Source organism: Marmota marmota, unplaced genomic scaffold, assembly GCF_001458135.2.
Source record: "Marmota marmota marmota unplaced genomic scaffold, marMar, whole genome shotgun sequence".
In the NCBI taxonomy this organism is placed as follows: Eukaryota; Metazoa; Chordata; class Mammalia; order Rodentia; family Sciuridae; genus Marmota; species Marmota marmota.
This window is the reverse complement of record NW_026000164.1, coordinates 19,250,527-19,263,351: the sequence shown is the minus strand read 5'-3', so window position 1 is coordinate 19,263,351 and position 12,825 is coordinate 19,250,527. Positions and strand designations below refer to the sequence as shown.

Here is a 12,825-nt window from a genome sequence, read left to right as displayed (position 1 = left end):
TGGTTCTCAAGTAGTTCTCCTGGGACCCTGGTTAGTTCTTGGTAGAAGGCTGTCAAGAAAAAGAAGGCCGGCCCCTCCCTACTTTTTGGCTTCCTGTCTAGTCATGTGACCTCTCCCTTTTACATGCTCTTGACATGATGCCATCTGCCTTTAGGCCCTGACCAGAGGCTGAACTGATGGGGTCATTTGATCTTAGACTTTTGGTCTCACAAATTGTGAGCTAAGAAAATCTCTTTTCTTTATAAATTATCCAGCCTTGGCTATTTTCTTACAGTCACCAGAATGGGCTAATATACAAGTCAAACATTCCAAGTAAGTGAGTACTGCGTTTCTATGTAGAAATCCATCTTTTTACAAATCTTGAGTGATGGGTTTCACACCCTCTCGATGGGTTTCACTCCCAGGAGTGCAGCCCCTCTCTAGCTCTTACAGAGTCTTCTCAGAGCAGCAGAGCTAGGCTATGGCTGAGGAAAAATGGAATGAAACGCCAACTCAGCTTCTTGGGACCACTCCTTCCCTTCAGAGAAAAAAAAAAAAAATCTCTCCAGGAGCAGCAGTTACCATGGCCCTTATTTCAGGATTCTAGCCTGGATATTCTTGTCTGCTCCTGTGAACTCTCTGATGCTAGTTTCACAGACTGGAGGTGAAGGTCCAATTAAATTCAGATGATACAATTGCCCAGCAAGCCCAAGGCACTCTATATAGTTCTGCATGATTTAGGAGTACCGGATTCTCCGATTCCCCCTCTACTTCAAAGCACTTAGGAAAAGCCTATGTACAGAGAAGGGGTAAGGAGCTTTTCCATATTATATTTGATTATTCAACCATTGAGACAAAAAGCTTCTTGCTAACCTATCTCTAGGGATGGTTACCAAGATAATTTGTCCAGTCTCTGTATTCATGGGAAATATACCACTTCAGCTCTCAAGTTGGAGTCCTGTAAACCTGGCAAAGTTTCTTCAAAGCTATTTCCTGATTTCAAACATCCCTGGTGGGAGCCACTACGCTTGGGTCAAAGAGGTGGGCATCGGAGAACCCTTGGAGGCACTTGGCCAGTCTGAGAAAGTGCTTTAAGTTCAATAACTATAATATAAAGAACTATTCTAAAAAGTAGGAAGTGACAAGTCCAAGAAAAGTTCATATAAATGTGGAAGGTGCTCAGAGAAGTACAAGGTCATTTTTGTGGGGGAAGGGGAGAAGAGAGAAGTGGAGTAGACATAAGAGAACCATGAAGAAGATGGGCACTGGAGCTGCGGCTCGAACTCCAACGAGAGATGAGCAGCAACGCCAAGGGGAAGATTAAACTGGGCTCACCCTGGTATTCACTCTAAAGCAGGAAAGTAGACTAATACATCACATTCAGTAAGATCTGTATCCCTGACAACAATGGCAAGTTCATGTACTTGTGTTTTATGAAAGGATGCTGAAAGGGGAAAATGGAATAGGGCTTGTATCATTTCTTAGAATATTTACTTGGCTCAAACTGTTCCAAGAGCAGTCTGGGTTTACGGTGCATGCTAATTAGATCATCTTCTGTCATTAATGATCTTTATTATGTCGTAGGTATTCGCTGCCCAATCATAAAACTTTGTGTGTACTTCATATTCCAAGTAACTAGACAGAATCACAGTCTTATCAGTTTTACTTCCAAACTAAATACAAATTTATTTTAAATCTGTTTACCTATACATTGAAAGGTTCTTCTTTAAAAAACACCTTCATATTTTTTAAAAGGTAAATAAAGGAAAGGTGCCCAGTTACCCAAGAGAAATGATAAGAGGAACCATCTACAAGCAGAACAACATGAATAAAAATATAAAAGGCAAACTTCACGTTACAATAAAATATTGGATCTACTTCTAAAGGAAAATTTGTTTCTCTAGCAAATATGTCAGCAGAGAAACCGAGCCAGCTGTAATATGCCTTAAGCAATGAAAACCTGTTTTTTCCTTTCTTTTTGTCCTTTTTAAAAGACAACTTGTCACAGTGAGACTTTTTTTTTTATAACAGCATCCATCCTTGTGACAAATGTTTGCCAAGGGTGTTGGGGGACGAGGAGGAGGAGTGGTGGAATAAAAAGGCCCACCAGGCAGGAGAGGCCGGCCAGAGCCAGACGCCATCTGCTGACGACAGGGGGAAAGGAAGAGGAGGGAGGCCTGAGAGCGTCCAGTCCACTCATTCTTCAGCCCATTTATTCTTTTCACTGATTTATTTTGTCTTCATTGTTCTATTTAGTTGTTGATGCACCAAACAGAATTTAAGAAACACTGATATTCTGTTATAGAAATGCTTGCTTTGGATCATGATGCTATACAGGGGCTTGACAAAAGCAGATAGGAGCGAGCCATGTTCTAGAGGAGACAGGCCTTTTCAGGCCACACTGTGGTAATGTGGATTCTCAAAACGATCATCAAGTTTTAAGTGAACTGAATGTGGCCTTGGTATAAATTGTTCTCAATGTGGGGTTTCAAATTTTCCAAGAGTTTGTCCTGTGAAGATTTTTTTCAAGAACAAATGATCCACAAAAATAGTGGTGCCCACTTACAAAATATCTATTAAGGAAAAAGAAATGTGGAGAGATCGTAAGTGATCTTCAAAGAAGATGTACCCAAGATTTGGTGATCTGGTGATGGCCCTTGAGTCCTCTGAAATGCTCTATTCAAAAATTCTCATGACACAAATAAAAAGGATACTCCTTAGGAGAGGTCCATGGTGTGGTACAGAGAATGCTCAACACTCAGCCAGAAAGACCTGAGTTTTAATGCCAGTCCTATCAAGAGAAACTTGGAATTTTCATTCCTGTACCTCAGCTTCATCAATAGCAAAAGGAGAGACACCATGTTCTCTATTTCCAGGAAAGTCTGATATTCTATCAAGCTTACTGGTTAATCGCTCTCTCTCTCTCTCACTCTCTCTCTCTCTCTCACACACACACACACACACACTCACACACAAAATAAGAACCCAGATTGTATACAGTGTCTTCTCAAAAGACAATCTCCAAATTAGTCCTACTCAATCATACATTAACAAGAAAAACTGGGATCAAACCACTCTCTTCAATTTAGTGCTTACCAATCCTATGAACGTCTTTGTATGTTTGCTACTTATTTATCTGTAAAAATTAGATAGTGGCATATTCCTGTACTAGTCTCCTTATAAAACTGTTCTAAAGTTTGTCTTAGGCATAAACCTGGAAAGGCAGGATGTAAAGATTAACTCATAACAACACAATCCTATATCTCACTTAGTCAGAATTGCTTCTCGAATTAGAATCTAGTCTTAAATTCCAGTTCCTGTTGGTTTCTGACTTTATTCCCCAGTGTCCCACTTGTAGTTTATCCCTTAATACTTAACACTCGACTCAAGCTTTTATCATATGACCCTGCCTCCCCTTTCTGATTAGGGATCCTCAGGTCTTACTATGCTGCCTTGATCAACGTGGCCTCAGGAGTCCTTTAGCTAGGTACAGGCTTGCATGGGGGTATGGATGGCACCCCCACAGAAAATCCCCCTCTTCCAACTGCAAAGGCCACTACCTGATCCTTCCAAGTCACCAAATATTTATTGAGTTCTTACTTGAGGCAATGCACATACATCTAACTTGAATATCTGCAGCATTCCAATATTATTTGATTTCCCTCTATAGACTAAGTAAGCACTGTAGACCAAGATGTTCCAACTAACTAACAGATGGCAATTAACTGAGTTACTACTGTCTGGCTGCTAAGGCAAATCCTTTCTCCTAACTCTATGGGAGATGAGAGGATGCATCAGAAACTAGACTTTGGAAATTGTGTCCTAAGAGTTTATCCTTGAAGGAATGATTTCACAGAAAGCAAGGCATTGCTATAGCCTTATGATAACTTCCTTTCTCCAGGCCCCTGGGAAGAAAACCTGAATAAGGTCCAATGTAGAGTTTTCATGCTGATTGCAGTAACTTCAAACATAGACTTGTCAACACAAAGTTTTGATTGTAACAAATAGCACTGTTTTGCTGGAAGACTGTGAACAGTATTTCATAAAAACCTGAGAAAAAATACTCGAGAGAACGTCACACAAATTATGTCAAGTGATATTTTGACAATAAATAAAACAGAGAAAGAATCAATTTAGAGATCCAATTTCATTTTCAGATACATTTAAAAAAGTGGATTAAATAAAATTAAATTGATTTCTCGACATCTTTAGACTTTCAAAGTGCTAAGTGTGCACTGTGAATTTCCAGGAGAAATATTAGAATGCTGAATTTCCCCAAATTTATTTAACAAAGAATCCTTTTTCATAAAGCAAATCCTGCAGATCCAGTGTTCCCAGGAATATACTGGGAGGTTTCTGTTCTAATCAATTAAGTGCTCCACTCTTCGAAGACAGAAATTGAAAGGACATGAAGGGTCACCTGGGCACCACCAGAAGGAGCCTTGGCTGATGATCCAGATACCCATTTCCACTGCAGGTCCTGCTGCCAACTGGTTGTTTGCACTCCCTAGACCTGCTGGGCCCCACCTGCCCTCTGGGCACTGGCCGCCAGCCTCCATTCACCCCAGGCCACCCAAGCCCTGCCACACAGCCACAGCCATCTCAGATCTCTTTTATGTTGAGGATCTCAGAAATGCTGGCTGCAGAAGCTGCCCCGCGTGACTTACCACATAACAAAACCTTCCTTCCACTGTCATCCTAATTTCTATATCAGGTAGTAAATATGGGGAATGTTCTAGAGTTACTGCATTTTAAGAAGAATATTCCAAATTTTCTTGAAATTTTCTTTGATGTAGATGTTGTTGGAAAAAACCGAGACAGTTCAACACTCTCTTCAGACTATTCTCTTTTCACAGAAATGTCTTAAATTAGCAAGTGCAATTAAGTAAATACTGAAAACTAGAGGAACAATACAGGTTCTTTGAAATTAAGAACAAAGTTTTTCTGATAAATATTACTGACTGAAATACAGTTAACATGTTTGTCACTTTTAAAAAGCCACAAATGAATTTCTTTGAAAACCCCAAGGTATGTTAAAAAAAAAATCCACAAAATTGGGACTCTGCCAAAATGTGAATATTACAAAACCATGGGCCACAGGCCCTTCTTTAGATTTCACAGTAACTACTAAGGCAAGGAAGGAGCTTTTAGGGGTGTGAAGACTGAAAGATCAAATGTGGATTCAAAGGCCGGCTCCACCTGGAAAGGTTTGGGGCAAGTTATTTAATTTTTCTTTAACCTTAGTTCCTAAACTATTGAATGAGATTATTAAGAGTTTTAAATAAGGTAAAGCCGAATTTGCCTGGCAGACTAGAACCTATATTTGTTAGCATCAGGTTCGCCTAAGAGTGATAGGAAACCTCAAATATTACCAGCTTAATCAAGAGCTGTTTTTCTTTCTCTGGTAAAAGCGCAGGAAGCTGTTAGGGCACCCCACCTGTTCTGCTGCTCTCTACCTAACTTCATGGTCTAACTTCATGGTCTCAGTGGCATTCACATTCCAAAGAGCAGAATGGGAAAGGGACAATAAGGGGCAAAAAGCTGTCCCTTGAGGAAAGTTCCTAGAAACTTACATCCTGTTAACCAGAATTCAGCCACCTGGCAAGGAGCGCCAAGCACCCTGCTGTGGAGTAGGGATGGGCTCCTGTAACAGGATGGGTGTGGGTACTAAGGCAGCCAGCAGGCTCAGCCACAAAACCCAGTATGGGCCCCTCACCTGGGTGAAATGGCCGCATCTTTCCAGGAGTAACTCAGCCCTGAAAGGCTGGATTCCTGAGCTGTACAGGTGGTTGAATTCTGTGAAAATCATCCTTGCCTTTAGAAAACCCTACCTGAGAGTACCAAATATGTCCAAGAGTTTAAGTCATCATTTCTTAAGCTCTGTTCCACAGGTACTAAGAATGCAGCATGTAAAAGGTAATTTAATACCAAGGACATTTTTTCCCCAAAATCCATTAAATTTTTCGAAGAAAAACAAACAGTATGTCCTTTTCAGTCTAAGCAGTTTAGGATACGATTTTCCCTAATTGGTCACCCATCCCCCTTAGTTTTCTTTCCTGGGGGAAGAAAAAAAAAAAAAAAACCTCAAAAGAACAGATCCTGGCTATTTGCTTTAATAGAAAGAAATTAATTTTGTTGCATTACAGGGTTCAGTTTTCAAAACTCGATGCTTCATTTTTACCCTGTGGGCACTCCATTTTGATGCTGTGCTCTCCGGAAAGAGATGAAACACGGAGACCTGGCAGTGGATAAAAGCAACTCTGTGCACACTCCCACACTGCTGGCCCTTCCCACCTCTGTCACTGCAAGGAGCTGTGAGCCAAGGATGGCTGAGGAGAAAAGGCAGGATGGACCCAAGGCCCGGGGAGTGACTGTGGGCGGTGTGTCAGCAAGCTGCAGGGCATCACTAGCCAACTCGGGCCCCATCAGCACCAGGGCTCGTTTTCTTCCAAGACAAGCTGAAGCAGGGTGCCCCAGACCTTGAACAATTTCTTGTCAACCTCATCTTTCTGTTCTAATTATTTCCAATAATTTAAGTCATCATTTCTTAAGTTCTGTTCCACAGATATTAAAAATGCAGCATGTAAAAACTAATTTAATATCAAGAACATTTTTTTCCCTAAAATCCATTAAGTTTTTCAAAGAAAAACAGTTTTATACAGCTTTCTCTGCTATTCAATAACCTGCCCATACACAAAGGTGTGCCAGACCCAAGTCCCTGTATACCAGGGATATCAGGACTCAAGTGACAATCACAGGAAGCCAGCCCTGTTCTTACTCAACTGTGTTGATTCTTTCTGTCCTAAGAGACCCTAAGATGACTGTATCCTTGATTTTTATTTTAAGGATTTAATTTTTTTTTCTTCATTATTTTATCGATTTTTTTTACTAAGTAATTGAAGCACATATTTATGAGTTACATGAAGAAAAGGGTACACAGTGAAAATCCTTTTATCCATCTCCCTCTTTCACTTTTTCCCTCCCAAGAAGAAAGTATTTTTACTGTTTCCTATGAATCCTTCCACATCATGAATTTCCTAATGTACACAGTGGCATAAATACATCCTGTTTTGCATTCTGTTTTGTAATTTTTTGTCAACACTCTTTCTAGTCTAAAGTAAACAGTGGCATTTACTGTTACAGATTGGTGCTATTTAACCATGTATGGACATCTATAGTCTCAAGTTATATTCTGGTGTTGAAAAGCCATGGGCACCAGTTTTTTTTCTCACAGTTAACTAACTATGCAATACTAATTCTCAACAGTTAGAAGACTTGCACCTTAGAGGAAAGTATCAGAATCTCGAATGAGAAGGGTATGAAAATGCATGCTCTTCACTCACTCCCAGAAATCCCAGTGTCCTCCTGGGGACACTGACTATGCCTCATTCATGGGAAATTTAACTGAACCAAATGTCTAGAGCAGCACTATCCACAGAGCCTTCTGCCATTGTGGAGCTAATCCCCATCCATGCAGCCCAACAATGCAGCCACCAGCCACACATGTCTAATGCGCCCTCGAAATCTGGCTGCTAGTTCACCTGAGGGGTTAAATTTTAAAATTTTTAATTTAATTTAAATTTTCAACAGCTACATGTGCCTGGTGGCAATAGACTAGAGGACAGGAAAAGACATCAATAAAAACAATAAAAAAACAATAAAAACTGTGAGTATATGACTATGCAGGGTAAGCACAGAGGATTGAGCCCAAGTACATCTTCTGAACCATTTTTTCTTAACATACACAAAGCTGAGTGGGCTAGTTCCAAAAATAATTTGTTTAGTTAAAATTGGAACAGGCATTAAGATATGTTGCAATTATCTTTAAAATCTGAAATTAAAATCGTTTAAATTTACCAAAATTCTTCATTTGATTATGCACTTGGTTTTAATTTTTTCCTGGCATGATGTTGCAATGTGGATTACATTAAATTAACAGTTTCTGTTAGGTGAAAAAAAAAAAAAAACTACGGAACAGTATGCACGACATTATGCCAACTCTGTGTTTGTGTGTGTGTGTGTGTGTGTGTGTGTGTGTGTGTGTGTGGATATATATGTTTGTTTATGAATAGAAGCATTGAGACCAGTTCAACATAGCACTCTGCAAGGGTGGGCATGCCCTGTGTCTGGGCTGTCTGTGTAGCAGCCACCAGCTGTTGGGCACTTGAAATGTGGTTAATATGATAGAGGAACTTAATGTTCAGTTTTATGTAGTTTTAATTAATTTAAACACCCCTAGTGGCTAGTGGCTTATTAGATGGCACAGCTCTAGAAGGAAAACCCCCATGCTGTTAAACAGCTACTGCCCAAGGGACTAGGATGGGTGGAAGGAAATAAACTTTTACTTAAAGTTTATATACCACTGAATTGTTTGGATTAGTGAGTTCAGCACAACTGGCATATATGAGACATTAAACAAACAGGAAGGGGAGGTGTCTGCTTGAGTTGATACAACAAAAGACACTGAATGTATTTATTACAAAACAGACTGGGAGGCTTAAACAATGACATTGCTCATAGTTCTGGAGGCCTCCGTAGAAGAACAAGGGCCAGCGGACTCAGTGCCTGGCGAGGCCTTGCCTTCTGGTTTGCTGAGTCCTATAGCACAGAGAGAGCAAGCATGCAAGTGAAGGGTTAATTTTATGTATGTGAATTTCACTTAAAAAATCCTTAAAAAGAGAGGAGGAAGGCCAACAGCCACCACTGAAACACTGAACCACACAGAGGGCCGAGCAGCACACTGGCTCCACTCACCTCTCTGTGGGGTGATGCCCCGGTGGACCCCTTCCTTCCTATTCTTCTCAACCAAGCTTGAGAGATTTCTTTCCCCTAACAAAACCTTCCAGAACTCATCCTGAACCCTCAAGGCTGTGAAGGAACCCATCTTCAACAGGTCTGAGCCTGACTTCTCCAACACTTTGCATTCCCAATTCCACCATCTACTGCTCTAGAAGTTAGCCTCTGTTCATGTTTCTTCATCTTGGATGCCACCCCCTACTCCCTTAAGAACTCTCACTCAGTGTTCCACAGGAATCTCACATTGAGGGAGATGCCATGTTCCTTTTCCACAGTGCTGAGGAGCTCCCTCAGGAAACTGCCCCCTTGACTACCCTGGCTTCAACCAAACTGGGTGGTTGCCTCTGGACATCAGTGCCATCATCACGACTATAGTCAATGGACTGAAGAGCCCACTATTGAACTAAACTGACAAACAGTTGGATTAGATGAGTTAGCTGATTTCTCTAAGGTATTTTATCATCATACAGAAACCCTGGTAGGAAAATTAGGTTAAGAGGCAAAAATAGAGGAACAGAGACAAATGGTTTTCTTCAGCCCTCCCTGACCCTATCTGCCACCTCCACTCCAGCCTCCTATCTGACTGTGAAAACCTTTTTTAATAGAACACCTACTGACATCTCCCACTAGTAACCCTCTCATCCCTCCCTTTCCCCATCTCATTAAATAGCACATCCTTCTACCTAGTTCCTTGATCTAAAAATCTTGACATTATCCTTGGTTCTTCTTTCTCTTAGACCTCACAATCCATCTGTCAATAATCTGTACCTTCAGTGTCCCCAACCCAACACTTCTCCCACCTCCCCCTGCTACTAGCTGGTCACAGCAGCTGCTGCCACCTTTCACCTGTACCACACATTTTCCTTTCTTGCCACCCAAGCCTGCCACCTGATAATACTCAATGACCTTTGAAAACTGAAAGTCCAACACTTCTTTCCCACAGGTACAGGGCAGCACATTACCTTTGAAAATTAAAAAGTCCAACACATCTTCTCCTATTCAAAAAAGTCCCAAGCCACTGGCAATTAACAGCAACCAAATCTCACCTGCCTATCAGGGCCTACTAGGCCTCCATGAACTGCCACTGAGTATCTACCTCTCCAACTTCATTTCCAAATGCTCTAATGCTGCCTCACCTGTTCTCACCTCCTGGCATGCTATGATTTGAGTGTCCCCCAAAACTCATGTTGAAATTAAAGCCACGTTATGAGGTAACAAGAGATGGGGCCAGGTGGGACCTTTAAGAAGTGGTCAGATCTTGAGGAATAAATCCTGCTTAGTGGATTAATCCACTCTTGGATAATGGAGTAATGGGTTTAATGAGTTATCTTGAGACTGAATCTGTTAGAAAATTCAGTTTGATTCTGTCTCTTGCATGTGCCCATTGTGCCATGTGATGTCCTGTGCTGCTCTAGGACTCTTCAGAGTCCCCACCAGCAAGAAGGTGCCACCAGATGCAGCTTTTCAACCTTGGACCTTTCAGCCTCCAGAACCATCAGATGAGTAAACCTTTGTTCTTATCAATCACTCACTCTGTGCTTTCTGTTATGGCATCAGAAAATGAACTGAAACAGGACCCTGAACTTGCAGTTCTCTGGGCCTGGAATGCTCATCCTCACTTCAATTGATTGTCACCTCCTCACTGAGACCTGGGGACAGTCTAACGGCAGTCTGCTCTGACATCCCCTCTACTTGGTATCATGTTTCTTCTGGCGCTTTAACTGACACCTCCCACACTAGAACAAGAGCTCCAAGTGGGCAGGGATTTTGTTTTGTGTCTTCAGCACACAGGGCAAGACCGGCTAGTAACAATGCCCAGTAAGTACCTAGGGAACACACGAATAAGTCAACCCCATAGGACAGTCTCTTGGAGTCATCTGTGAGTTACTTGTTTATGGTAAAAGGAGCTGACCTGGGAGACCTGAAATGACTAGGGTAAAAATATACAAAACTGGAGCCTGGTTCATATCAGCAGTGTCCAGCCCAGGAGATAAGCTACTCAGGTTCCTCAGAAGATGCAGGGGGCTGACCAACTGCAAGAGAGGAAACTGGACAAAGCTGCTATCTTCAGTGATCCAAAAGTGGTTCCTGGTCTTGATGGTAGATAATTGCATATTTTCCCCTTTACCTGTAAGACACCTAAAAATTTAAACCTGTTTTAAGGCACATGTTTGAAGCCAGCCTTTACGAAGGGAACAGTGAGGCAAATAAAATATTTTAGTGATAACAGTGGAATAAATAAAATATTTTGGTGGAAGCCTGTTCATATGAGAACCATAGTTATAATAAATGCATTACATACTGAATGCCACTTGTATGAGCTGCAGGCAGACCAGAGATACTGCCATACCAGAAATCATTCTGTAACCACTGGAGATATAAAATTACTGCACAACATATGGTTTTTAGGTAGCTAGTTCTCTAACATCTCACTATACATTTAAGGCTAATATTTAATATAAAGTTTGTTCTTATATTTTGAATTCTGCATATGGGCAGCCCTTTGAAGGAAGTCAGATAGAAGAAAACAGAGAAACTACTCATAGTAATTAAGAGCTCAAGTTGGCAGCTCCACCAAACCCACGCTGTGACTTGCTGTTAAGTGACCTTGAGCAAATAACTGCACATCTCTTTGCCTCAATTTCCTCCTCCGTAAAATGAAGACAGTATCGGCCTTGCAGGATTTTTTCCTAAATATCATATGAAACAATGTAAATAAAATGCTCAGTACAGACTCTAATGACCTGTATGATGTTGTAGTGGAGTTACCCGTTTAGGTGTCTCTCCCTAATGGCCAGAAGGGCGATGCTGGTTCACTCTCGTGATCTTGGCATCCCAAATGCCTGACTCTGGAGCCAAATAACAAATGAATTAATTATGCTCACAAAATGTCCCTAGTTTTATGTCAAAGTCAGCTGAAGAGATAAGCCTAAAGGAAGAGAAAATACTGAGAAGAGCAAAAAGGCAAGCAGGTGGTGGAGGCAGCACTCAATAGGGGCCAGTGGGCAGTGGGCAGCAGCCCTCCAGGAAGGAACAGGACAAACTGCCACCCACAACTTCTCAATACTGCACAAAAGCCCTGATGAGTCACACTCAGGACAACACTTCAGAACACTATTAACAGTAAAGCTGACCTATCTGGGAAATTTCTGCTCATTTCTAACCAGAGAGTTGAAGTTAAACTATCCCCTGTATTATCTGAAGACTATACCCCAGGGGCTATTTCGGCAAAGTGCAAAGAGCAATTTGGCAGTCAAAGGAGAGAGTTATTGTGTGAGCCTGGTGCCACGGCTAGCTTAAGATCACACAGAAAAGCCCAGGGCCACGCAGCACACAACACTTACATGCTTGCCATACAAAAGAGCAAGGAAGGGGCTTGCCACCCAATACCAGTTCCTCACAGAAGGAAAGGGACACATTCAAAACTGTTTTCCTGGGGTGGGGATGTAGCTCAATGGGAGTGCCTGCTTACCATGCATGCAGCCCCTGTCTCAATCCCTAGCACCTCAGAAACAAAAGGAAAATATTTCCCTGCACTTAAAAAATAGACATCTGGGAGAAGGAAGATGGCGGCGAGGGGAGTGCATTGCCCCCGTGTGCTGCTTCACTGTGTGGGAGTATGACAAGTCAGGACGGCTAAAGGATATCTTGTTAGGAATTTCCAGCAATAGTGGGGTGCTCCGGAACCTGGAGGAAGGATTTCCATCGCACGAGGATCGGCTACGGGGACTCAAACGCGAGAGGTTTGTCGCACGGAGGGTAACACTGCTTATTCAGCAAATCGCCCCGCGGCTAGAGTCTGCAGCGCGCGCTGGGATAGAGACGCAGGGTTACAGCGCTGCAGTTTCTGCCAGCCGCGCAAGCACCGTACTCAGGGCTGAATTCTGGGTTCGAGACGGGGGAAGGAAGCGGTCCATCTCGGTTCTCCACACCGGTCAGACCACAGAGGAGGCCAGCAGCCACCATGTTGGTAAACTGACGTCACCTCCCATGTTTTCGACTGACCGCAGCGCATTCAGCCATAGATCAGGTAATTTCAGGCTGCAATTC

General features: G+C 42.1%; 1 protein-coding gene across 28 annotated transcripts in view; it reads right to left on the bottom strand.

Moving 5' to 3' along the window:
* The window catches only part of LOC125611641, a 187,070-nt gene that overhangs the window by 97,838 nt on the left and 76,407 nt on the right, over nucleotides 1-12,825 (bottom strand). For 3 of the 28 annotated variants that reach the window (XR_007341853.1, XR_007341854.1, XR_007341873.1), the window contains exon 6: nucleotides 11,520-11,624. The exons of 24 other annotated variants lie outside the window; for them this stretch is intronic. The gene's annotated coding sequence lies outside the window, so the exon portion shown is untranslated. The remainder of the gene's footprint in view (nucleotides 1-11,519; nucleotides 11,625-12,825) is intronic. One more of the 28 variants, XR_007341858.1, reaches the window with a different exon arrangement.